Genomic DNA, 27884 nt, shown 5'->3' on the forward strand with positions numbered 1-27884 from the left:
TGCGTTCAGCCCGCCCCACCGCAGTGACAGAATTTTTTTACTGATCACTGCAAAAAACACTGTACAATAGCTGTGGCACTGTAAACCTCAGTTTTGATTTATATTTTTTTTATCAAAACTCAGTGACCACAGCTTTCTACCTCTCAAATACTCCCTAAATTTAGCAGCCCACCATGGCAAGAAAGGGGTATTCCGATGATGAGGTTCTCAGGTACATGGCCCAGTCGGATGAGGACGATTGGGACGCCTCATTCGACGAATCTTCCGGGTCAGAGTTTGAACCTGAATTGAGCAGTGGCTCACTGACCGATAGTGATGACGAGGTTGAGGTCCCGGCTAAAGCCAGGCGTACCACACCCCATGTTGTTGGACCGCAGGTGGCGCAGGATCAGCCTCAAGGGCAGCAGAGTGGTGTTCGTGCTGGTCTGAGATTTCATGGTGGGGCAGGCACCAGCAGCACAACATCTCCTGGACCTAGCACCAGTACTTCAGTAAACCCTGGTGAAGTGGCGAGCACCAGCATGGAAGTTGAAACTGGTTCGGTGGCATGTGCAGTAAGATCCCAGTCGCAGCCACCAAGAAGACGGGCCTGTACTACCCCTAATTTACCAGAGGTGCTGGCAAACCCAAATTGGCAATCCCCTGATTCCGCCGCACCCGTACTTCCCCCTTTCACCGCCCAGTCTGGAGTCCAGGTGGAGACAGATAATCTAGGATCGGCCCTAGACTTTTTCTATCTGTTCTTCACCCAGGATCTCTTGGACTTAATTGTGGCAGAGACCAACCGTAAGGCCACACAATATATAACCGCCAATCCGGAAAAGTTCCTTGCCCAGCCTTTTCGGTGGAAACCAGTCCAAGTTTCCGAAATGACATTTTTTTTTGGGCCTTCTCCTTCACACGGGACTAGTAAAGCAGAATGTGTTGCGGTCTTATTGGTCTACGGACCCAGCACATCATGTTCCCCTGTACTCTGCTGCCATGTCCAGGACACGATTTGAGAACATCCTGCGTTTCCTGCACTTCAATGACAATGAAACCTGTCATCGAAGTGACCACCCTGCTTTTGACCGGCTCCTCAAAATTCGACCCCTCATAGACCACCTGTCATCCAGATTTGCAGATGCTTATACCCCTGACCAGGACATCTGCGTAGACGAGTCCCTCATACGCTTTACCGGGCGCCTTCGCATCAAACAGTACATCCCAAACAAGCGCGCCCGGTATGGGGTGAAACTGTATAAGCTCTGTGAAAGGGCCACAGGCTATACATCTTATTTTAGGGTCTATGAGGGAAAAGACTCAAAATTGGAGCCGGTCGGATGCCCTGACTACCTGGGGAGCAGTGGAAAGGTTGTGTGGGACTTGGTGTCACCCTTGTTCCAGAAGGGGTACCATCTTTTTGTGGACAATTATTACACAAGTGTGGCCCTCTTTCAGCACTTAAAAATAGAAAAAATCCGATGCTGTGGCACCGTGCGGCCTAGTCGCCGGGGCTTCCCCCAACGGCTCATTACCACCAGACTTCAACGGGGGCAGAGGGCCGCCTTGTGTGCTGACGACCTGCTCGCGGTGAAATGGAAGGACAAGAGGGAGGTTTACTTCCTGTCCACCATTCACGCAGACACGACAGTTGAAATTCAACGGCGAACTGAGGTCATTGAAAAACCCCTTGTCGTCCACGAGTATAATACTAACATGGGAGGGGTGGACTTCAATGACCAGAGGTTAGCGCCCTATTTAGTTGCCCGAAAAACAAGACGCTGGTATAAAAAAGTGTCTTTTTACCTCATTCAATTGGCAATTTACAACAGCTTTGTTCTCTACAGTAAGGCTGGGAGAACTGGCTCGTTTATTCAATTCAATAAACAGATCGTGATGGAACTCCTGTATCCAGGAGGTGCCGTGGCCCAACCCCAAGATGCAACTAGCCGGCTGCATGGAAGGCATTACACCTATCCAATTCCGAGTACCCCAGGTCAACGAATCCGAAGAAAACGCTGTCGTGTCTGCAGCAGGGCTGGAATAAGGCGTGACACCACTGTTTATTGTCCCACCTGTCCTGACCAGCCTGGCCTATGCCTAGGGGAGTGTTTTGAGAGGTACCACGAGCAGGTACACTATTAGAGAGTAGGGAACTCCACACACAGCGGTAGGCACACAAGGGTCTCTCAGTGCTATTTCACACTGCTGCGATGCGTTAGGGCAAAATGCCTAGCAAAAGTCACACTTTGCGGTCCCCCCCTACGCCGGAAGTGCTTGACTTAACGCTAGTGCATGCCTACGTTACTGCGTGGCTTCTGTGGCAATATCGATCGGCGCGGAAGTCATGTTAGTCTATGGCGACGCAGTTCATTACTAGGCCGAATGCTACTCTTGTGGTATTGCCTGAAGGTCTGTTTTGGACGATACGGTGCGGCGGGCTCGACCCACCGGATATGTCAATATGCAGTGTGAAACCAAACATCGGGTTTCCAGAGACCCTAATACACAGGGCTGCCAGAAACCTCTCCTTTCACTTGGGACAAATTGCGTAATGTATTTCGCCACAACTCTGTGTGATTTGCACTTCGCACATTGTTCCATGGGGGAGGAGAGGTTTGTCCTCGGGAGGTAAGTTAAAAAAAAACAAAAAACAGTTAAGCAAAGAAGTTAATGTTTGGTTTGCAATGTTAAGTTTTTTTATTAAAAAAGTTCAAAGGTTATTAATGTTAATGAAGTAATTGCTTTGCTGCTTGCTTGTTTTTTGGGGTTTTTTTTCTCTTTTTCCATCCAATAACCTTCCAGGTGGACCGAGCGAACGACTAACCAGCTGCAGTACTGATGGTGCATCCTGACAGAACGTTGCGCGTCTGTCAGCTTACACACAAGTCGGTGCATGCAGCGCTGCAGGACGAGATTTCTCCTCCGCAGTCAAAAAGATACGTTTGCCGAGGCATATGGGCCGAGGAGTGGTGTTGGGGATTCATATGCTTTGGCAAACACTTTGTATCAAAAAAGAACTCTGGCAATGATTTGTTCATCCACATCGATCGGTGTGAATGGATAAATCTAGGTTTGCCAGGGCATACGAGCTGGTGGGTTTGGATTTTTGGGGCGGCAGCTCCTATGTCCTGGCAGACGCCTTCCCCTCCTTTTTGTATTGTTTTGTCTTTTTTTCTATCCAGACCGACCAATCAGCTGCAGCACTGATGGTGCATCCTGACAGAACATTGCGCGTCTGTCAGCTTACACACAAGTCGGTGCATGTAGCGCTGCAGGACGAGATTTCTCCTCCGCAGTCAAAAAGATACGTTTGCCGAGGCATATGGGCCGAGGAGTGGTGTTGGGGATTCATATGCTTTGGCAAACACTTTGTATCAAAAAAGAACTCTGGCAATGATTTGTTCATCCACATCGATCAGTGTGAATGGATAAATCAGGTTTGCCAGGGCATACGAGCTGGTGGGTTTGGATTTTTGGGGCGGCAGCTCCTATGTCCTGGCAGACGCCTTCCTCCTCTTTTTTTTTTTTTCAAAATTTTTTGGCATCCACATTGATTGTTTGACGTTCATTTTTCCTTTCAGCCCACAGTGCATTACCCTTATGCCCAATATAAGGAGTATAGCAGAAACTCCTAATACTGGCCATACATGTAATGATTGCAGAGACCCTAAAATGCCAGGACAGACCCCACGAATGATGCCATTTTGGAAAGAGGACACCCCAAAGTATTCCGGGAGGTGCATGGAGAGTTCATAGAATGTTTTATTTTTTGTCACAAGTTAGCAGAAATTGTGGTTTTGTGTTTTTGTTTTTTTTCACAAAATGTCATTTTCCGCTAACTTGTGACAAAAAATAAAATTTTCTATAAACTCACCATGGCCCTCATGGAATACCTTAGCGTGTATTCTTTCCAAAATGGGGTCATTTGTGGGGTTTGTTAACTGTCCTGGCAAGTGGGCGGGGTGCTAAATTTTGAGCACCCCTGTAAAGCCTAAACGTACTCATTGGACTCTGGGCCCCTTAGCGCAGTTAGGGTGCAAAAAAGTGCCACACATGTGGTATCGCCGTACTCGGGAGAAGTAGTATAATGTGTTTTGGGGTGTATTTTTACACATACCTATGCTGGGTGGGAGAAATACCTCTGTAAATGACAATCTTTTGATTTTTTTTTTACACACAATTGTCCATTTACAGAGTTATTTCTCCCACCCAGCATGGGTATGTGTAAAAATACACCCCAAAACACATTGTACTACTTCTCCCGAGTACAGCGATACCACATGTGTGGCACTTTTTTGCACCCTAACTGCGCTAAAGGGCCCAAAGTCCAATGAGTACCTTTAGGATTTCACAGGTCATTTTGCGGAATTTGATTTCCAGACTACTCCTCACGGTTTAGGGCCCCTAAAATGCCAGGGCAGTATAGGAACCCCACAAATGACCCCATTTTAGAAAGAAGACACCCCAAGGTATTCCGTTAGGAGTATGGTGAGTTCATAGAAGATTTTATTTATTTGTCACAAGTTAGCGGAAATTGATTTTAATTGTTTTTTTCCACAAAGTGTCATGTTCCGCTAACTTGTGACAAAAAATAAAATCTTCTATGAACTCACCATACTCCTAACGGAATACATTGGGGTGTCTTCTTTCTAAAATGGGGTCATTTGTGGGGTTCCTATACTGCCCTGGCATTTTAGGGGCCCTAAACCGTGAGGAGTAGTCTGAAAATCAAATTCCGCAAAATGACCTGTGAAATCCTAAAGGTACTCATTGGACTTTGGGCCCTTTAGCGCAGTTAGGGTGCAAAAAAGTGCCACACATGTGGTATTGCCGTACTCGGGAGAAGTAGTATAATGTGTTTTGTGGTGTATTTGTACACATACCCATGCTGGGTGGGAGAAATAACTCTGTAAATGGACAATTGTGTGTAAAAAAAAAAAATGAAAAAATTGTCATTTACAGAGATATTTCTCCCACCCAGCATGGGTATGTGTAAAAATACACCCCAAAACACATTATACTACTTCTACTGAGTACGGCAATACCACATGTGTGGCACTTTTTTGCAGCCTAACTGCGCTAAGGGGTCCAAAGTCCAATGAGCACCTTTAGGCTTTACAGGGGTGCTTACAATTTAGCACCCCCAAAATGTCAGGACAGTTAACACACCCCACAAATGACCCCATTTTGAAAAGTAGACACTTCAAGGTATTCAGAGAGGGGCATGGTGAGTCCGTGGCAGATTTCATTTTTTTTTGTCGCAAGTTAGAAGAAATGGAAACTTTTTTTTTTCTTTTTTTTGTCACAAAATGTCATTTTCCGCTTACTTGTGACAAAAAATAATATCTTCTATGAACTCACTATGCCTCTCAGTGAATACTTTGGGATGTCTTCTTTCCAAAATGGGGTCATTTGGGGGGTGTTTATACTATCCTGGAATTCTAGCCCCTCATGAAACATGACAGGGGGTCAGAAAAGTCATAGATGCTTAAAAATGGGAAAATTCACTTTTTGCACCATAGTTTGTAAACGCTATAACTTTTACCCAAACCAATAAATATACACTGAATGGGTTTTTTTTTTATCCAAAACATGTTTGTCCACATTTTTCGCGCTGCATGTATACAGAAATTTTACTTTATTTGAAAAATGTCAGCACAGAAAGTTAAAAAAATCATTTTTTTGCCAAAATTCATGTCTTTTTTGATGAATATAATAAAAAGTAAAAATCGCAGGAGCAATCAAATAGCACCAAAAGAAAGCTTTATTAGTGACAAGAAAAGGAGGTAAAATTCATTTAGGTGGTAGGTTGTATGAGCGAGCAATAAACCGTGAAAGCTGCAGTGGTCTGAATGGAGAAAAAGGCTCTGGTCCTTAAGGGGCGAAAAGACTGTGGTCCTGAAGTGGTTAATATCAAGAAGATAATGCATGAAAAATAAAATAATGGTTAATAAATACTAGATTAAATAAATTATAGTATTGTTAGGGTATAGTAGAGACCACTGACTTTTAGATCATCAATCCATCCTGACCAGATACTATTAAATTTGGGCATACTATCATTTAGCATCACATTTATTCTCTCACTAATCATAATATTAGATATTTGTGTAAAAGTTTCAGAAACATGGATACAGGGAGACCTCCATCTTCTTGCTATTGTAATTCTAGCTGCTGACAAGATGTGCTGAACTAATTTCTGTTCACATTTTAAAATGTGTGGAATTTGAAATCCTAAATGAAAAGTCCAAGGGTCCTTTTTTTAATACGATTTTTTAAAAGATTATTAAATTTTTTTTTTTTTTATTGATTTCATTCCAAAATTTTGCAATTCTTGGACATGACCACCAAACATGAATGAGGTCTCCCCTTGCTCCACAATTCCTGAAACACCGATCAGAGATGCTATTACTAAAATGATGCATCATATGTGGCGTTATGTAGGCTCTATGAAGTCATTTAAGGGATGTTTCTAAAATTGAATAATATAAACTATTGTTAGATAAAAAAGTACATGCATCAAACCAGTCTATAGAAGATTTTTCCATCCCTAAATCTTCTTCCCATCTAATCATAAATTTGTGTTTAAAGTCAGGTCTAGAATTGATCATGCTAGAATATATAAATGAGATCTTTCCTTTCCTTAAAGGTTGTAACATACAAACACTCTCAAATTGAGTTGGTTCCTGTAAATTTCTAGTTTTCAGATATCGATTCCAAAATTATAAAAGGGCGAAAAGTCCAAATTTTTTTCGAAAGACAATGGCCTCAATTCACTAAGATCATGCTGGAGATAATAAGGCAAGAGAAACCTTACCTCCACACGTGAGAGAGTTATCTTACCTCTTCATTCCTTAAGTTACCTCCTCTGTAGTTAATTTACCTCCTCTGTAGTTATTTTCACACGCAGTTAATTAAAGAGACTCTGTAACATTCAAAAGATCCCCTGGGGGGTACTCACCTCGGGTGGGGGAAGCCTCCGGATCCTAATGAGGCTTCCCACGCCGTCCTCTGTCCCACGGGGGTCTCTCCGCAGCCCTCCGAACAGCCGGCGACTGTGCCGACTGTCATTTCAATATTTACCTTTGCTGGCTCCAGCGGGGGCGCTGTGGCGGCTTTCCATTCCGAACTACACGGAAATACCCGATCTCATTCGGGTCCGCTCTACTGCGCAGGCGCAGGAAACTTGCGCCTGCGCAGTAGAGCGGACCCGACGGCGATCTGGTATTTCCGTGTAGTTCGGAGCCGACAGCCGTCAGAGCGCCTGCGCAGGAGCCAGGAAGGTAAATATTGACGTCACCGCTGCCCGGACTCCACGGAGGGCTGCAGCGAGACCCCTGACGGATGGAGGACGGCGTGGGAAGCCTCATTAGGATCCGGAGGCTTCCCCCACCCGAGGTGAGTACCCCCCAGGGGATCTTTTTATGTTACAGTTCCTCTTTAACAGCCTGTCTTTAACTCTGGAGTTATTCTAAGGATTGGAGAGTTAACTTAAAGACAGAAGAGTTAACTTTAGGCTTGCCTGAGGTAAAATGTTTCCTGAATACTACATGCCTTATCACCATGGTAACAACTCTGGAAGAGTTATTAAAGACAGGAGATAAGATTAGTGAATTGATGCCAATGACCACTTTTTCTGTATATTTCTCAATGTAAGCAATTTTCCAAATTTACAGAAATGATGCAATTTTGAGAAAGGAGTTTGTAGATCCAACCTCCATGAGGGCTCGTTTCCACTGTAGCGGGGCGGAATCGCCTGGATTCCACCGCTGAATAAATCGCATGTGGCTGCGTTTCCGCATGCAGATTTACCCGCGATTTCGCATGCGATTTCGCATGGCAAGGAGCCATGCGAATTTAACCATGTCACTGCCTGTGTTAAGTTCCATTGGCTTTCATGCGAAATCGCATGCGAAATCGCGGGGAAATCCGCATGACAAAGCCGCATGCGATTTCCCTATTGAATACATTAGCGGCGATTCGCCCGCATTCCTGCCGCACGCGAATCTGCACGACCCTGTCGTGCAGATTTTCCCCGCACCGAAAAACGCCGCCGCCGCCACACACGTGGAAACAGCCCCATCCACTAACATTAAGTATGCGAATCCGCATGCAGTGCCCGCATGCGGATTCGCTATAGTGGAAACGAGCCCTAAGAGATTTTTCAACCAAAGTTTCTTCGGGAGATCTGGGCAACCGGTAATTTCAATTAGTGGGGATACTTTATTTTGTAGATTAAATCTAAACCTATTTGCCCTCCATAAAATCAGAGAGTGTTGAGTACTAGGCAAACTATTTATTGAATTTTTTGGGCTATTGGCCCACATTAAACCTTGCCAAGTAAAATGCGATAATAAAGAAGATTCCATTTCAACCCATCTAGCGGAGTCCACATTAGCTTCTATAGCAGACAATTGAGAAGTTTGACATGCTAAATAATAATTTTTTCAGGTTGGGAACAGATAATCCTTTAAAGTTTTTGTGATAAAATGTTACATTGATATTAATCCTAGGCTTTTTATCTTTCCAAATAAATCTACTCAAAGCATTCTGAAGATCCTTAAAGTGAACCTTAGGACTAAAAATCGACTCAGCAGCACTGAAAAGGCTTTGTGTTTCTTTAACAGTTTCACAGCATCAGAACTTTGTTTCTCTCATTTTTAGCTGCACAGGAGAAAACCGCCCGGGCAGTTTTCCCCTGATGCTGTGAAAAGCATGATGGGATTTCTGATATTGTTGTTCTCGTTCTGCTGCTTTGGTGCAAATTTTTTTTTTTGACATTTTGAATTTGACATGTGAAGCCTAGCGTGTGCAGCTGGGAGGGGTAATCAGGACACAGGACAGTTGGAACTGTGTCTCATGCTCCCTGTCACCTCCTTTCAACCAAAAAGATGGCTGCCCCCATGACAAAGATGGCTGCCCCCATGACAAAGATGGCAGCCCCCATGAATCACAAACATTTGCCTGTTCTTTTAAAACAGGGTGGGTAAAAAATTATATGACCTATCTATTCTAATTAACATAACTAATGTAACTTAATGACGGTATGTTTGTTTAGGCTGAAGTTCCCCTTTAAGATCTGTATCTTTAATAGGAATATGTAAGGATCGAAATAAATACAATATCTGAGGCAATGAAATCATTTTAAATGCATTCATCCTACCTGTCCAAGATAAACACATTGCTGCCCAATTATTCATATTCTCTTTAATTTTTTTTAAACAAATTTGGATAATTATATCTATATAGGCTATTCCTATTATTAGTTAGGTTGATACCCAGATATTTTAAATAGTTTTTTTGTAAAGCAAATTTAAATAGTTTGGCTAGGAATTGTTGTATAGAATGAGGGGTATTGCAAAAAATGGTTTCAGATTTTTCTAGATTAATTTTTAGGCCAGATATTTCTTCAAATTCCTTTAACATTTTAATCAAATTGGGTATTGAGGTATGTGCTGATGTTAATGTCAGTAAAATATCGTCAGCAAATAAATGTATTTTATATGTACGATTATTTATTGTAATACCTAAAATTTCATTAGATTTCCTAATATTTTCTGCCAAGGGCTCCATAACAATTGCAAACAATGCAGGGGATAGAGGGCATCCCTGTCTTGTACCTCAATGAATATTTATTTGTCTAGGGGATGGGGCTTGTATTTTTAAAAAGGCCGATGATGTTGCATATATAGAACGTAAAGCTGTAATAAAATTCCCAATAAAATTCGACAATATTTTTATTTGGAAATAAAGGTGCATTTTTTCCGTTTTGCATCCATCACTATTTACAAGTTTAAAATAAAAAAAAAAAAAAAATAGAAATATTTCATCTTTACATTGATATTTAAAAAGTTTAGACCCTTAGGTAAATATTTACTTTTTTTTTTATATTAAACGTTTTATGTGGGTATTTATGGGAGGGTAGGATGTAAACAGTAATTTTTTTTCTGTAAATTTTGTGGTGTTTTTTATTTATTTATTTTTTTTTATTTTACATCTAGTTGTAGTTTTACTTTTTGGCCACAAGATGGCAGCCATGAGTTTGTTTACATGACGTCACTCTAAGCGGAACATATACACTTAGAGGGACGCAAGAGCCAGAAAAAGAAAGGCTTCCAAAAGAACCTGTCGCTTTTTCTGCGGGGGAGAGGAATCAGTGATCGGGGCACCATAGCCCGATTCATCGATTCCTGGGCTAACGGTCCGTGGCCGGAAGCGCGCGGACGCGCACATGGCCTCCTGGACGTAGCTAGTACGTCCAGGAGGCGAAAATGGTTAAAGGATACCACAACTGAAAGGTAGAGTTGGGCCGAACGGTTCGCCGGCGAACGGTTCCTGGCGAACTTCGGTGGTTCGCGTTCGCCTCCCGCAGGCGAACGTTTGCGGAAGTTCGCTTCGCCCAGTTCGCATCAAAAAACAAAATTTTTACCCTCCATTTCACTGTCAGCAGACATGTTATGGTCAAACACACTGCTTGAGGACCCACCCACCCTCCCTCCCTTCAAGCTAGGTCTTTTATACCATTTGACTCAGTTGTCTGCCTACACTAATTAGTTATGGGACAGCTGCTACACTCTCTGCTAGTGAGATTTTAATTGGCCTCCCTCCTCCCTCCTCCCTCCTCCCTCCTCCCTCCTCCCTCCTCCCTCCTCCCTCCTCCCTCCTCCCTCCTCCCTCCTCCCTCCTCCCTCCTCCCTTCAACCCTTCAACCCTTCAACCCTTCAACCTATTCCCTCCTCCCTCCGGGAGGAGGGTGTCTTCTGGCAGGGAATTATACTTTTTTAAAAGCCAGTATATATCATACCATAGCTGGGAATCGAACCCAGATCACACTGCATGGTGGACACGTCAGTGCATCACCCTAAGCACTGTACCACTACAGTAGTAAGTGAAGCTACGGTAAAATGTACCATTAATGCTCAATGCAATAGAACCATTAGGTTGCTTAAAGGAGAACTGTAGTGAGAGGTATATGGAGGCTGCCATATTGATTTCCTTTTAAGCTATACCAGTTGCCTGGCAGCCCTGCTGATCTATTTGGCTGCAGTAATAATAATAATTATAATCCAAACATTTGTATAGCGCTTTTCTCCTGTCAGACTCAAAGCGCTCAAGAGCTGCAGCCACAGGGACGCACTCAAGAGGCCACCCTGCAGTGTTAGGGAGTCTTGCTTTGAACTCCTTACTGAATAGGTACTTGACCTAGCCAGGATTCGAACCCTGGTCTCCCATGTCAAAGGCAGAACCCTTAACCAGTACACTATCCAGCCACTGTCGTGTGAATCCCACCAGAAACAAGCATGCAGCTAATCTTGTCAGATCTTACAAAAATGTCAAACACCAGATCTGCTGCATGCTTGTTCAGGGTCTAGGGCTAAAAGTATTGGAGGCAGAGGATCTGCAGGATAGCCAGGTAACTGGTATTGCTTAAAAGGAAATCAATATGGTAGCCTCCATATACCTTTCACTACAGTTCTCCTTTAAAGGGAACCTTAACTGAGAGTGATATGGCTGTTTCCTGTAAACAATACCAGTTGCCTGGCAGTCCAGCTGATCTTTGTGACTGCAATAGTGGCTGAATCACACCCTGAAACAAGCATGCAGCTAATCCAGTCTGACTTCAGTCAGAGCACCTGATCTGCATGCTTGTTCAGGGGCTGTGGCTAAAAGTATTAGAGACACAGGATCAGCAGGCGATTCAGGCAACTGGTATTATTTTAAAAGGAAAAATCCATATCCTTCTCCGTTTAGGTTCCCTTTAAGGATTTGTAGCATAAAAGCCAACTCACATTGGCTGGGATTCGAACCTGGGTCTCACTGTATGGTGGACAAGCACACTATCCACTATACCAACTGAAGCTGGCCTGAAATTGCTGGCCTGAAATTGCTGGCCTGAAATTGCTGGCCTGAAATTGCTGGCCTGAAATTGCTGGCCTGAAAACAAGCTGCATCACACCCTGAAACAAGCATGCAGCTTGTTTTCAGGCCAGCAATTTCAGGCCAGCATTTTCAGGCCAGCATTTTCAGGCCAGCATTTTCAGGCCAGCATTTTCAGGCCAGCTTCAGTTGGTATAGTGGATAGTGTGCTTGTCCACCATACAGAGAGACCCAGGTTCGAATCCCAGCCAATGTGAGTTGGCTTTTATGCTACAAATCCTTAAAGGGAACCTAAACGGAGAAGGATATGGATTTTTCCTTTTAAAATAATACCAGTTGCCTGAATTGCCTGCTGATCCTGTGTCTCTAATACTTTTAGCCACAGCCCCTGAACAAGCATGCAGATCAGGTGCTCTGACTGAAGTCAGACTGGATTAGCTGCATGCTTGTTTCAGGGTGTGATTCAGCCACTATTGCAGTCACAAAGATCAGCTGGACTGCCAGGCAACTGGTATTGTTTACAGGAAACAGCCATATCACTCTCAGTTAAGGTTCCCTTTAAAGGAGAACTGTAGTGAAAGGTATATGGAGGCTACCATATTGATTTCCTTTTAAGCAATACCAGTTACCTGGCTATCCTGCAGATCCTCTGCCTCCAATACTTTTAGCCCTAGACCCTGAACAAGCATGCAGCAGATCTGGTGTTTGACATTTTTGTAAGATCTGACAAGATTAGCTGCATGCTTGTTTCTGGTGGGATTCACACGACAGTGGCTGGATAGTGTACTGGTTAAGGGTTCTGCCTTTGACATGGGAGACTAGGGTTCGAATCCTGGCTAGGTCAAGTACCTATTCAGTAAGGAGTTCAAAGCAAGACTCCCTAACACTGCAGGGTGGCCTCTTGAGTGCGTCCCTGTGGCTGCAGCTCTTGAGCGCTTTGAGTCTGACAGGAGAAAAGCGCTATACAAATGTTTGGATTATAATTATTATTATTACTGCAGCCAAATAGATCAGCAGGGCTGCCAGGCAACTGGTATAGCTTAAAAGGAAATCAATATGGCAGCCTCCATATACCTCTCACTACAGTTCTCCTTTAAGCAACCTAATGGTTCTATTGCATTGAGCATTAATGGTACATTTTACGGTAGCTTCACTTACTACTGTAGTGGTACAGTGCTTAGGGTGATGCACTGACGTGTCCACCATGCAGTGTGATCTGGGTTCGATTCCCAGCTATGGTATGATATATACTGGCTTTTAAAAAAGTATAATTCCCTGCCAGAAGACACCCTCCTCCCGGAGGGAGGAGGGAATAGGTTGAAGGGTTGAAGGGTTGGTGGGAGGTGGGAGGAGGGAGGAGGGAGGTGGGAGGAGGGAGAGTAAAAACTCCCTAGCAGAGTGTGTAGCAGCTGTTCCATAACTAATTAGTGTAGGTAGGCAAATGGTATAAAGGACCTTGCTTGGAGGAGGGAGGGAGGGTGGGTCCTCGAGCAAAAGTGTATTTCACTCAATTAGGTGTGACTCCAGGCATTAGAGCTTTTGAAACATGTTTTCTATCATTTTTGCAGTGTATAGAATTTTTTAAAACTTTGAAAGTTCGCCTCCCCATTGAAGTCTATTGCGGTTCGCGAACTTTTTCGCGAACCGAACCTTTCGCGGAGGTTCGCGAACAGGGTTCGCGAACCGAAAATCGGAGGTTCGGCCCAACTCTACTGAAAGGTTGTGGTAAAATGAAAGGTGCTGTGGCTAGGGAGGGAAGATTAGAGACTTACTTCCTCTTGTCACCCGCCGGTCTTCTCCAATAGATAGTAAAGGAGGAAAGCTTCCGGGCACCAGTGGGTAGCAAAAGAAAACACCTTTATTCCATCCTTGTTTCGCAAGGTCTAGCCTTACTTCCTCAGAGGCAAGAAAAATTTTTCTTGCCTCTGAGGAAGTAAGGCTAGACCTTGCGAAACAGACTGTTAGGCTATAACATCCTATTTTAATCTTTGTACTGAGGATGGAATAAAGGTGTTTTCTTTTGCTACCCACTGGTGCCCGGAAGCTTTCCTCCTTTACTGCATATTGGATCTTAGATCTGGAGGCACAGTGGCTACACCGGTCCCTCAGTGGTCAACCAATGATCTAGTGCCAGTCCGTTTTTTGCTCTTCTTTTTTCTCCAATAGATGCCAGTGTCCCGGCGACTCTCCTGACCTTTAACCCGGACATACTGCACCGCGCATGCACAGTATGTCCTTTCTTCGCTGCTTCTGCCGGCGCATAATTAGGCAGAAGCAAGTTCACTCCTTTGGCTCCTCCTTCATAGCGTTTTGCACTCCATGGAAGGAGGAGCCAGGGGAGTGAACTTGCTTCTGCAGAAATTATGTGCTGGCAGAAGCAGTGATGAAAGGACATACTGCACATGTGCGGCGCAGTATGTCCGAGTTAAAGGTCAGGAGTCGCCCGGTCACATGCGGCATCTATTGGAGAAGACCGGTGGCTGAAGGCGGGGAACAAGAGAGGTGGTAAGTATCTAATTTTCCCTCCCTAGCCACCACACCTTTAATTTTACCACAAACTTTCGGTTGTGGTATCCTTTAAAGGCGGTGCCCTTAACCAGTACTCTAAGGTAGTGTTCCCCAACCCTGTCCTCAAGGCCCACCACCAGTGCATGTTTTGTGGAAATCCACAGAGGTAGTTAATCAGCTCTGCTGAGACACTAATTACCTCACCTGTGCATGTTTGTGCTTTTCTGCAAAACATGGCCTGTTGGTGGGCCTCGAGGACAGGGTTGGGGAACTCTGCGTCTAAAACACAGTGGCATAGGGAGGCAGGCTGGGTTGAGCCTTGCCTCACTAGGCCACTATGCTTGTGCTATAGATACCAGCTCACCAGGCCCGGATTTACCTCACAGCAGTGGCATAGCTAGAGATCCTGGGGCCCTCAGATGTAGTCACTCATAAGCAATACCCCCTACCCTATGGATATTAGCTATTTCTGCCGCCCGGACGTGAGCTCCTGCGCGATCGCACCCCCGCGCTGTCCCCCCGGTAGCCCTGGGATCAGTGAACGGGAACATGGTTCCCGATCACTGATCCGTGTCCCCTGCAGAAAAACCGAAGCGCTCTTAAAAGAGGCTTCAGTTTTTCTGCCCGGAAAAATATCCACGTCCCCCTTGTGCTTCTGCTTAGTGAGAAGCACAAGGAGGGGAAAAAAAATTCAAGGTGGGCATCTTTTGGCCAAATAGTAAAACTACATCTACATATTTTTTACATTACAATTTACACATGTAATAACATTAAAAATTAACTGTTTATTTCCCACACCAAAATATTACCCAAATAAAATTTTTAATGGAAAAAAAAAATTACAATACATAAATAGTTACCTAAGGGTCTGGACTTTATAAATATGCATTTGAAGGGGGTATACTATGAACATTTTTTAAAATTATGAGCTTGTAAATAGTGATGGATGCAAGACGGAAACAATGCACCTTTATTTCCAAATAAAATATTGTTGCCATACATTGTGATAGGGACAAAATTTAAATGGTGTCATAACCGAGACATATGGGCAAATAAAATACATAGGTTTTAATTATGGTAGCGTGGATTATTTTAAAGCTATAATGGACGAAAACTGAGAAATAATGATTTTTTTTTTCCTTATTATTCCTGTTAAAATGCATTTATAAAAAAATAATTCTTAGCAAAATGTACCACCCAAAGAAAGCCTAATTAGTGGCGGAAAAAACAAGATATAGATCAATAAATTGTGATAAGTAGTGATAAACTTATTAACGAATGAATGGGAGGTGAAAATTGCTCTGATGCATAAGGTGAAAAATCCCCGCGGGCTGAAATGGTTAAATGGGGAATTTACATTCTCATGCAATGAACACTGCACATAGTTCATGGGCACTGAGACAAAGTCAGAGGGTAGAGAAACACAAGAAAGTTAATGGTGAATACATTAAGTACCACCTGGGCCCCTTCTGCTCCAGCGCCCCATTGCAGCTGCTATGGCTATTGCTACGCCGCTGCCTCACAGGAGCCTATAGGCACAGATGCCCTGGTACCTTAGGCCACATACACACATCAGACCATAGTCTTTGGAAAATGAAAGATCACAGACCAATTTAACACCTTTCCATGTAGAATGAGAGCCATACCTACCCAGTCTTTTCTATGGAGCTGAACTCCCCATCAGACAGAAATCTTTGCAAGATGCTGCACACACAGATGCTGTACAGACACAAAAGATCAGTATCTGCAAAAGGTCTGTTCCTGCCAAAGATCCGTTCCTGCAAAATGCATTTATAGTCTATAAGATCTGCAGATCATCATACACAGCTTGTTTAACTGACATTCATCTGCAGATCAGACAATCATCTGCAGATCTGAAAATCCATCCCGGTGGATCTGATCTGCAGATGAATGTCTGTTAAACAAGGTGTGTATGAGGATCTGCAGATATCATAGACTATGAATGCAATTTGCAGGAACGGATCTTTGGCAGGAACAGATCTTTTGCAGATACTGATCTTTTGAATGTCTACAGCATCTTTGTGTGCAGCATCTTGGAAAGATTTCTATCTGATGGGGAGTTCAGCTCCATAGAAAAGACTGTGAAGGTATGGCTCTCATACTACATGGAAGGGTTTAAAATTTGTCTGATCTTTCATTTTCCAAAGACTACGGTCTGATGTGTGTATGAGCCTTAAAGAGAAACTCCGACCAAGAATTGAACTTTATCCCAATCAGTAGCTGATACCCCCTTTTACATGACAAATCTATTGCATTTCACAAACAGACCATCAGGGGGCGCTGTATGACTGATTTTGTGATGAAACCCCTCCCACAAGAGGCTCTGGTACCGCGGTACTCTGGGCAAACTGCCACAATGTAACAATGTTCACAGACAGGATATGGCTGTTTACAGCTGTCTGTAACAGCCAAAAACAGCTAGGAGCAGCTACATAACCTGCCCACAGTAAAAATGTCACCATGTGATAAATGTCAGAATGTAAATCGGGGAGAGGAAAGATTTTACAATGAGCAAACACTGACTAAATCATTTATACATAATTATTGTAAAAATGAAGCACTTTTTTATTACATTATTTTCACTGGAGTTCCTCTTTAAGACTTCACCCTCCCTGAACCTATAAACCCCCACTGCACCGTAATTGTGCTGGCTGTTCCAGCTGTCACGTCTCCCTTACTTCCCTTGCCCATCATAGGTAGCTATAGGTGCCCCTTAGCATTAGGTAGCCAGAAGTACCCTCAATATAAGGTAGCTAGAGGTGCCCCCAAGTATTAGGTAGCAGGAGGAACCTCAGTATTAAGTAGCAAGTGGTGCCCCTGAGATCTCATCAGTGGAATGCTGAGAGCTCGGTGAGTAACCTCTAATTTACGCTCTGCTTGGGACTCTGCACAGGCAATGAGAGAGGGAGGTGCTTGGGGAGGGGAGTGAGCTGTATTTCTATAATCAGGTGCCTGTAGGCAAGTGCCTACAGTGCCTTTATGGTAAATCCGGCCCTGCCGCCTACACCGTATCAAAGTGTACAGCGCAAAAAAAAAAAATCACACTCCTACTACTTTATAAGTACTAGGTAGCAAAACAATCAAAACTAAACGAAATCTACGGCATTGGAAAAACAACTCCTATATTGAACAGTTTAAGGCAAACCTGTGCTACATTAAAAAAACAAAACAAAAAAACACTTGTGGGATAATTACTTCGGGAGAGGGTATCCTCTGGATCCTAAAATGAGGCTTCCCTTTGTCCTTGTCCCTCCCTCTGTTCCACCGTTTGAAGGCCCCAACAGGAAGTAAAGTAAATATTTACCTACCGCAGTACCGGCTGTCCGTCTGGAAAGCTGCTACAGCGCGTACGCAGGAACCGTGGAAGGTAAGGATTTAAGGTGCTACTGCGCCATGGCCACAGCTGTCAGCTTTGGTGGAGCCAGCGCTGGAACGGAGGGAAACGGGAGGACAGGGGAAGCCGTAATAGGACGAGGTAAGCAGCACACAGGTTATTTTCTTTATTCAAAACATGTTACAGTTCCTCCTTAACAATCAGCTGGGGGAGCTTGGGAAGCCGGTGTTAACGTAGCACATGTACAGGTCTATGGTCTTTTTTGGCTTCAAAAGAGGAGTTGTGGGAAAGCCCTCCTGGCTGCAGGCCAGCTATGCTGGGATGTCTTCTCCACCCCCCCCCCCTCAACAATAGTCCCAGTTTGGACATCCTCCTGGTCAACAATTCTTGGAGGACAGTAGTGGTGTGGATTGTGATAGGTAGATAGCCTGGTATAGGTACCCCCTGTATAGGGTAGCCAGGTATAGTTGCCCCCAAGTATAGGTAGTATAATTGCCCCAGTACAAATAGTATAGTTGAACTCCAGTATAGGTAGTATAATTGCCCTATATAGGTAGTATAATTGATCCCCCCCAAAGGTAGCTAGTATAGTTGTCCCAGTACAGGTAGCATTGTTGCCCCTTATAGGTAGTATAATTGCCCCATATAGGTAGTATATTTGCCCACAAATAGGTAGTATAATTGCCCACGTATAGGTAGCTAGTATAGTGGCCCCAGTACAGGTAGTATAGTTGCCCCCATATATGTAGTATAATTGCCCCCTGTATAGGTAGCTAGTATAGTTGCCCCACTACAGGTAGTATAATTTGCCCCCTGTATAGGTAGTATAATTGCCCATGTATAGGTAGCTAGTATAGTTGCCCCACTACAGGTAGTATAATTGCCCCCTGTATAGGTAGTATAATTGCCCCCAGTATAGGTAGCTAGTATAGTTGCCCCAGTACAGGTAGTATAGTTGCCCCCGTATAGGTAGTATAATTGCCCCCTGTATAGGTAGCTAGTATAGTTGCCCCAGTACAGGTAGTATAATTGCCCCCTGTATAGGTAGTATAATTGCCCCCTGTATAGGTAGCTAGTATAGGTGCCCCAGTACAGGTAGTAAAATTGCCCCCGTATAGGTAGTATAATTGCCCCCTGTATAGGTAGCTAGTATAGTTGCCCCACTACAGGTAGTATAATTTGCCCCCTGTATAGGTAGTATAATTGCCCATGTATAGGTAGCTAGTATAGTTGCCCCACTACAGGTAGTATAATTGCCCCCTGTATAGGTAGTATAATTGCCCCCAGTATAGGTAGCTAGTATAGTTGCCCCAGTACAGGTAGTATAGTTGCCCCAGTACAGGTAGTATAATTGCCCCCTGTATAGGTAGTATAATTGCCCCCAGTATAGGTAGCTAGTATAGGTGCCCCAGTACAGGTAGTATAGTTGCCCCCGTATAGGTAGTATAATTGCCCCCTGTATAGGTAGCTAGTATAGTTGCCCCAGTACAGGTAGTATAGTTGCCCCAGTACAGGTAGTATAATTGCCCCCTGTATAGGTAGTATAATTGCCCCCAGTATAGGTAGCTAGTATAGGTGCCCCAGTACAGGTAGTATAGTTGCCCCCGTATAGGTAGTATAATTGCCCCCTGTATAGGTAGCTAGTATAGTTGCCCCAGTACAGGTAGTATAGTTGCCCCAGTACAGGTAGTATAATTGCCCCCTGTATAGGTAGTATAATTGCCCCCAGTATAGGTAGCTAGTATAGGTGCCCCAGTACAGGTAGTATAGTTGCCCCCGTATAGGTAGTATAATTGCCCCCTGTATAGGTAGCTAGTATAGTTGCCCCAGTACAGGTAGTATAGTTGCCCCAGTACAGGTAGTATAATTGCCCCCTGTATAGTTAGCTAGTATAATTGCCCCAGTACAGGTAGTATATTTGCTCCCGGTATAGGTAGCCTGGAGGGGGTAGCAGCCAGGAAGGGGGGAACAGCGGGCACAGTGCTGGGGAGGGGGGTTGGACCCCCTCACCTGGGTCCCCCCTGGTCCGTTTTCCCCCTCCAGCTATTGGCACTGTGAACAAGTGTCAGGCAGCGGGTGGGGATGGGAATGACTCGCCTCCTTCTGCCTTCCACCGCTTGTCACTTCCTGCAATGCCGCCTACTGTGGTTGCGGAAGTACAGGGAACAGCATTGCAGGAAGTGACGAGCGGTGGAACGCAGCGATGGAGCGGAAGGAGGCGAGTCATTCCCATCCCCACCCGCAGACCAGCAGGACCCAGGTGAGGTGTCCGACCCCCTCCCCTCCCCCCAACGCTGTGCCCGCTGCCCCCTCCTTCCTGGTTGCTACCCCCTCCAGCTCACGGCGGCCCCCCACTGCCAGGCGGGCATCTGTAAGCTGGGTTGTGGCAGGCCGGGCACACTTCTTTGTCCTGCCTGACGCTGCCCCTAGACTTCTGACGCCTGAGGAAGACGCCTCACCTGGCGTCATACGTGGAACGGGCCTGGGCGGAGTAAATTATGCAATGTGCATGCCGCCAGAACAATTACAACTTTTTCAGGTTCTAGATTAAATGTAATGAGGAAAATCCTGAAACGCTGGGCTGAATGCATTTTCAACCACATGCCTGACTCTTGAGAGGCGGTAATTGAATATTCTTTTGTCCTTGTCTAGTCCACGTTGCGGATAGGGTTCAAATTTCCCACCAAAGCAAACGCTTCATCCACAACAAAAACATAGTTCAAAGCAGACACAGTGTTGGCATTACACGTTAAATCAAGTTCCTTTGCTTTCAGGCGGCGGAATTTACTGCCCTCCATGACGCCATCCTCAGAAATTCAGCCATCCTTCCCCACGTCGACCATTAGGAATTTATATCAGGCGTTCACAAGGGCCATCATCACTACGCTGAAGAACCCTTTATAAATGTAATAAAAAGAGGCACTGTTGGCTGGTTGGTGGGTTGATTCGCGAAGTTTCCCGCCCAGCGCGCCTCCGCAGTTTGGAAAATTCCATATGCTGTGAAAGTCATTGGCCACCAACTGCCACTCCACAACACTTTGGGGAAACTGGAAAGCAATGAAAAAGGGATACTATAATAAATAGCACAAACAGGAAATTTAGCATCCGTACAATACAATTACAACCACAATAAAACAAGTAGTTCTGTTCTACCCAGGGGTCTAGTCCTGGAAAAAGAGGTGAGTGGACTCACCTTAAAAATCTCCAAAAAAATGGGCGTGGTTAAGCATAGCGTGGGTGTGGTCATGGGTGGAGCCAAATATACATGGCCTTAGCAGTGGTATAAAAGGCCTGCCAGGGGAAGTTTGAGCTCTGTCGTAGTGTATCCCCAAAAAGTAGATGTAATCTGACAGCATTTCACCAAAAATACACATAATCTGGCAGAGGTTCCTCCAAAATACAGATAATATGGCAGTGGTTCCCCCAAAATAGACAATCTGGCAGCAGCAGTTCCCCCAACATACACATAATCTGACAGCAGTTCCCCCAAAATAGGTACCCCCAGTATAGCTAGCCAGGTCTATAGGTTTCCCCAGTATAAGTAGCCATGTGTATAGTTGTCCCCAGAATAGGTGGCCAGATGTAGAGATGTCACCAGAATAGGTAGCCAGGTGTATAGACGTCCTCAGAATAAGTGGCCAGGTGTATAGATATTCCCAGAATAGGTGGCCAAGTGTATAGATGTCCCCAGTATATGTAACCAGGTGTTCAGGTGTCCCCAGTATAGCCAGGTGTATAGGTGTCCGCAGTATATGTAGCGAGGTGTCTAGGTGTCCCCATTATATGTAGCCAGGTGTATAGGTGCCCCCAGTATATCCAGGTGTATAGGTGTCCCCAGTATATGTAGCCAGGTGTATAGGTGCCCCCAGTATAGCCAGGTGTATATGTAGCCAGGTGTATAGGTGGCCCAGTATATGTAGCCCAGTGTATAGTGGCCCCAGTATAGCCATGTGTATAGGTGTCCCCAGTATATGTAGCCAGGTGTATAGTGGCCCCAGTATAGCCAGGTGTATAGGTGTCCCGAGTATATGTAGCCAGGTGTATAGTGGCCCCAGTATAGCCAGGTGTATAGGTGTCCCCAGTATATGTAGCCAGGTGTATAGTGGCCCCAGTATAGCCAGGTGTATAGGTGTCCCGAGTATATGTAGCCAGGTGTATAGTGGCCCCAGTATAGCCAGGTGTATAGGTGTCCCCAGTATTTGTAGCCAGGTGTATAGGTGCCCCCAGTATATCCAGGTGTATAGGTGTCCCCAGTATATGTAGCCAGGTGTATAGGTGCCCCCAGTATAGCCAGGTGTATATGTAGCCAGGTGTATAGGTGTCCCCAGTATAGCCAGGTGTATAGGTGTCCCGAGTATATGTAGCCAGGTGTATAGTGGCCCCAGTATAGCCAGGTGTATAGGTGTCCCCAGTATATGTAGCCAGGTGTATAGTGGCCCCAGTATAGCCAGGGGTATAGGTGTCCCGAGTATATGTAGCCAGGTGTATAGTGGCCCTAGTATAGCCAGGTGTATAGGTGTCCCCAGTATATGTAGCCAGGTGTATAGGTGCCCCCAGTATATCCAGGTGTACCGTGTCCCCAGTATATGTAGCCAGGTGTATAGGTGCCCCCAGTATAGCCAGGTGTATATGTAGCCAGGTGTATAGGTGTCCCCAGTATATGTAGCCCGGTGTATAGTGGCCCCAGTATAACCAGGTGTATAGGTGTCCCCAGTATATGTAGCCAGGTGTATAGTGGCCCCAGTATAGCCAGGTGTATAGGTGTCCCGAGTATATGTAGCCAGGTGTATAGTGGCCCCAGTATAGCCAGGTGTATAGGTGTCCCCAGTATTTGTAGCCAGGTGTATAGGTGCCCCCAGTATATCCAGGTGTATAGGTGTCCCCAGTATATGTAGCCAGGTGTATAGGTGCCCCCAGTATAGCCAGGTGTATATGTAGCCAGGTGTATAGGTGTCCCCAGTATAGCCAGGTGTATAGGTGTCCCGAGTATATGTAGCCAGGTGTATAGTGGCCCCAGTATAGCCAGGTGTATAGGTGTCCCCAGTATATGTAGCCAGGTGTATAGTGGCCCCAGTATAGCCAGGGTGTCCCGAGTATATGTAGCCAGGTGTATAGTGGCCCCAGTATAGCCAGGTGTATAGGTGTCCCCAGTATATGTAGCCAGGTGTATAGGTGCCCCCAGTATATCCAGGTGTACCGTGTCCCCAGTATATGTAGCCAGGTGTATAGGTGCCCCCAGTATAGCCAGGTGTATATGTAGCCAGGTGTATAGGTGTCCCCAGTATATGTAGCCCGGTGTATAGTGGCCCCAGTATAACCAGGTGTATAGGTGTCCCCAGTATATGTAGCCAGGTGTATAGGTGTCCCGAGTATATTTAGCCAGGTGTATAGTGGCCCCAGTATAGCTAGGTGTATAGCTGTCCCCAGTATATGTAGCCAGGTGTATAGGTGTCCCCAGTATATGTAGCCAGGTGTATAGTGGCCACAGTATAGCCAGGTGTATAGGTGTCCCCAGTATATGTAGCCAGGTGTATAGGTGTCCCCAGTATAGCCAGTCTATAGGCATCCCCAGAATCGGTAGCCAGGTGTCCCCCCAGCTGGAGGGGAGCAGCGCAGTGGAGAGGAGCATTGTGCAGAGCAGCGGGGAAGGGCGGACGTCTCCCCCTTCCCTCACCTTGGGGCTCCTCTTCCTGGCTCTCCCCTCCAGAACGTTTGCGGCGGTGGCTGGCAGCGGGCATCAGTGGGCGGGACTTACCTCCTCCTGTTCCGGCGAGTTGACGCTGTGCGTGCAGCTAGTCTGGTCTAGTGAAGACCAGAGCAGCGGCACGCACAGCGTCAACTAGAGATGGGAAGTCCGGATCTTTGCAATGATTCGGATGATTTGAATCAGATAATTGAAAAGATCCGGATCTTTGAACCGAATTTTCGAATCATTTTACTAGGGAAGCATTCTGGGGGTGAAATGACTAGCAGGACAGGACTTTCCCTGCAGTGGACAGAGAAGGGGAGGGGGTGGACAGACAGAGAAGGGGGGGTGGTGGACAGAGAAGGGGAGGGGGTGGACAGAGAAGGGAGGAGGGACGAGCAGAGAGCAGAAATGTTTGTTTGCACACAATACCCACATGCTGCAATCATATGCTTTACATATATTTCACCTATGTGTTCATCTGTATACTTTGAATGCAAACGTATCACAATGAAAGAAAGCATTCCCCAATGTGTCCTTTTCTCACCTCGAACACTCATCATAAATGTAGGGAGAAGTGCAGCTGTTTAGAGCAGAGTGCAGGAGGATCATATTGCACTGCAATCACAGTGCCTGCCCTGTCCTAGCCCAGCACGCTGTCTACAAAGTTACCGAGTTGTGCTTCTGAGCCAAAAGTTTCCCATTTGTTCACTGTGCACAACTACGGAACAGCCAGCCTATAATGGGCAGCACATTGCAGCCAGTACGTGTGCTCTACACATATCTGGCAGTGGCACCCATGTCCCCTCTCTCATCTACCTGTCCCTGCAAGGCTGCCTCCCCTCCAACTGAGCGATCCATCTCTGCTCTGCTTCCAGGACCCCCCTGCCCGCTGAGAGGGGGGCGTGTCGCTCCTGGCTCCACCCCCTTTGTAAACCGAATCGTTCATTTTGATGATCCGGATGATTCGACTCACAAAAAAGATCCGGATCAAATATCCGAATCGTTCATGATCCAGACAACACTAGCGTCAACTCGCCGGAACAGGAGGAGGTAAGTCCCGCCCACTGATGTTCGCTGCCAGCCACCTCCGCAAACGTTCTGGAGGGGAGAGCCAGGAAGAGGAGCCCCAAGGTGAGGGAAGAGGGGGGAAGACGTCCGCCCTTCCCCACGCTGTGCACAGTGCTCCTCTCCACTGCGCTGCTCCCCTCCAGGGTGCTAGGGTGGACGTCGTCCACCCGCGTTCACGCAGGACTCGACCCCTGGTTCTACCTCTCAGTAAAGTACCAAAAAGAGTCCACTAGAAAAAGCACAAGGTTTTATATGACCAAATTCACTTTTATTCTTCAAGTCTCAAGTCTTCCAAGTTGCGGACATAGCATGGAGACACGACTCTCACAGTTCCAAATCATAAACGAGACTGCCTGACCTGTTTCACAGCCAAAAGCCACTTCCTCAGAGGCATACAATGTACAAACACATCAGCTGCAGAGCATGGGAAATATAACACCGCAATCTGTAGTGAAGAGAAAAACAAGCGCTTAACGGCGATTCCATGAGTGCCACGCTCAGCTATGGACAGAAGGTAGCTTCATCCAACCCCTCCCCACACCAAGTACAGAGTAGGGGGGGGGGTCTGATGACGCTATCTTCTGTCCATAGCTGTGTGTGGTGCGCATGGAAACGCTGTTCAGCGCTTGTAAATACCTCAACACATGTCAGTAAATGTCAATTCATAAAGCCTACGATATGTGGTAAAGCCACAAAACATTACCGGCTGCTTTGATGTGGCGAAAAGAGTGCGGAGTCTGTGTGAGGAGACTGTGCTGGGAGCCGTGACTCACAAGCAAAAGCAGCTATGACTGACAGGAGCAGGGAGCCAATGGAAACAACCCCTGTCTCCTGCAAGTTTGGATGATCAGATCTGATAGGACCCGCAGGCTTCTCCGGTGGGCATCTCACCTCGGGCTCTCCCCTCTGTGCTCCCCTCCAGCTTAAATTAGTGTCTGGGCAGCGGGCAGATACATACCTTCCTTGCGTTCCACCGGGAATGAGCCTCTTTCTAGCGTCTGGCGTCACTTCCTGTATAAACAGGAAGTAGCGTCAGACACTAGAGCGAGGAGTATCCGCGGTGGAACGCAAGGAAGGTATGTATCTGCCCGCTGCCCCCACACTAATTTAAGCTGGAGGGGAGCGCAGAGGGGAGAGCCCGAGGTGAGGGAGTGGGGGAACGTCCCCCCTCCCGGCCGAGTGTGGCCATGGCTTTCCCCTCATGCTGCGCCCCCTCCAACCCCTCAAAACTGCCCTGAGCGGGCTCCAGGGGGGTGCCAGAATCTCTGCAGGGGGGCCCGGTGGCTCCTAGTTACCCCCCTGCCGGTGGGTCTAGCTTTTCTACCCATTTATTGCTTTAGAAAAGGACTTATATAAAAAAAAAACTGAAATGCAATCTTGTAGTACAAAAAAATCTTTAGAAAACTTTACTGACACATATAGCAAAAAATCTTAAAAGGGTTCTTCAAATTCATAGAGTCAGTCTTCATACAATCAATGGTATATCAAAGACCAATATCTAGAACTGACAAATACTGTAGTCTGGCTTGGCTTGATGAGTGGTTGTAACCTTTAAAGGCGTGCATTTACAGGAAAAATGTCTAAGTGGGCGAGGTGGACCGCCTGATAAAAAGGACTGTGTTTTGGCCCTTCACTGTATAAAGGACCCTACCCGATTATATATTTGTAGATAGCTTTTCTACCCCCCAGGCAGCTAGCAGAGAGATCATGGAATAAAGGTGGCTTCCCCTGCGGCCGTTTAACCTCTTAGGTTCCTGTTAAAAGATGCTGAGGAGCTAGTGTGGAAATCACCTAAGCATGGCATGTGTAAAGTCTCTTGGAAGTTCTTCTAAATAGAATGTTAAGAAAGACTATTAGACAGATTCAGAGCAGATTCAGAGCAAGCAGAGGCAGCATAACAAAATATGTACATCTAAATGGATGTCTGGGATACCTCTTACATTGTAATGCCGTCACTACACGGAACAGCTTGTAACAACACAGAGACACTCCACTCTCTTCTGCTGTTACGAACAGGTTTTTGTCAATGGACTTCTGTAATTTACCGGACTTCTAACGCACCTGTGAAAATTTTTATGAATTAGCACACAAAAGTTTAAAATACTGAATGCGGTATTTTCCCGACCAGATTTCTTTTTCGCACAGCCTTTTATGAATCAACTCCTTGGTTTAAAGTGAATCTGAAGTCAATTAACCGGTGACTCATCATCAGGACTCCACCAAGGCTGACCATCCGTTATTTTCAGTATATGGGAGTATGTGTTTTAGAGGTTCAGCCACCCCTAGACTGGCATTCAACTTAACCTCCTTAGCGGTAACCCCGTGTGTGACACGGGGTAAGCCGCCGGAGGGTGCCGCTCAGGCCCTGCTGGGCCGATTTACATAATTTTTTTTTTGCTGGACGCAGCTAGCACTTTGCTAGCTGCGCCAGCACACTGATCGCTGCCGCCCCGCGCCCGATCGCCGCTATTCGTTTCGGCGCGCGCCCCCCCCCCAGACCCCGTGCGCTGCCTGGCCAATCAGTGCCAGGCAGCGCCGAGGGGTGGATCGGGACTCCCAATGAAGTCCCGACGTCGCTGACGTCGGTGACGTTATCCCGCCCCGTCGCCATGGCGACGGGGGAAGCCCTCCAGGAAATCCCGTTCTTTGAACGGGACTTCCTGATCGGAGATAGCCGAAGGCCCTGGGCTCGCTACATGATTTTAAAAAATAAAAAAAAACTGCTGCGCTGCCCCCTGGCGGAATTTTTCATACCGCCAGGGGGGTTAATGGACATGCGAGGTGAAAATAACCTGTTGAGAAAAACTCATGTATTTCCTTCTTCTAAAAACGACGTCTTTTTAGATATTTCATATTTAAATCTACTTTTTAGGTTTTTACGGTTTCATTGTCTCTTCTCAATGACACATGCATTGAAGTATGCCAGAGCTAAAATCTATGTATTATTGCCCTTTTTATCTGTTTCCTGCTCTCGGAAGCTATTTTCTGTGTGGAAAGTGTTTTATGGCTGTAACTACTTATCTGTGAGTGTTATGCTATAGTCTGACTCAGTCAGACCCGAACAGAAACTGTCACTTGCATACCTGATGTTTTAGGGCCCGTTTCCACTAGTGTGAATTTCGCATGCATTTTTTGCATGCAGATTCGCATAACCAATACAAGTAAATGGGCCTGTTTCCACTTGTCAGGAAAACTGAGCGTTTTGCTGTGCAGGAAAAATTTGCACAGCAGAGCCATTAGAATTCGCACACCGCAGACACCGCTTGCGATTCACATGTAAGGGTCCGTTTCCACTATCGCGGAAACCGCCGCGATTCCGCAGAGTTTCCCCGCACATGAATCGCACGGGGAAACTCTGCCATAGGGGAGAATGGCGCCGCCGGCCAAATCGCTTGCGGTAGC

The sequence above is a fragment of the Hyperolius riggenbachi genome, chromosome 7 (assembly GCF_040937935.1).
Source record: "Hyperolius riggenbachi isolate aHypRig1 chromosome 7, aHypRig1.pri, whole genome shotgun sequence".
NCBI lineage: Eukaryota > Metazoa > Chordata > Amphibia > Anura > Hyperoliidae > Hyperolius > Hyperolius riggenbachi.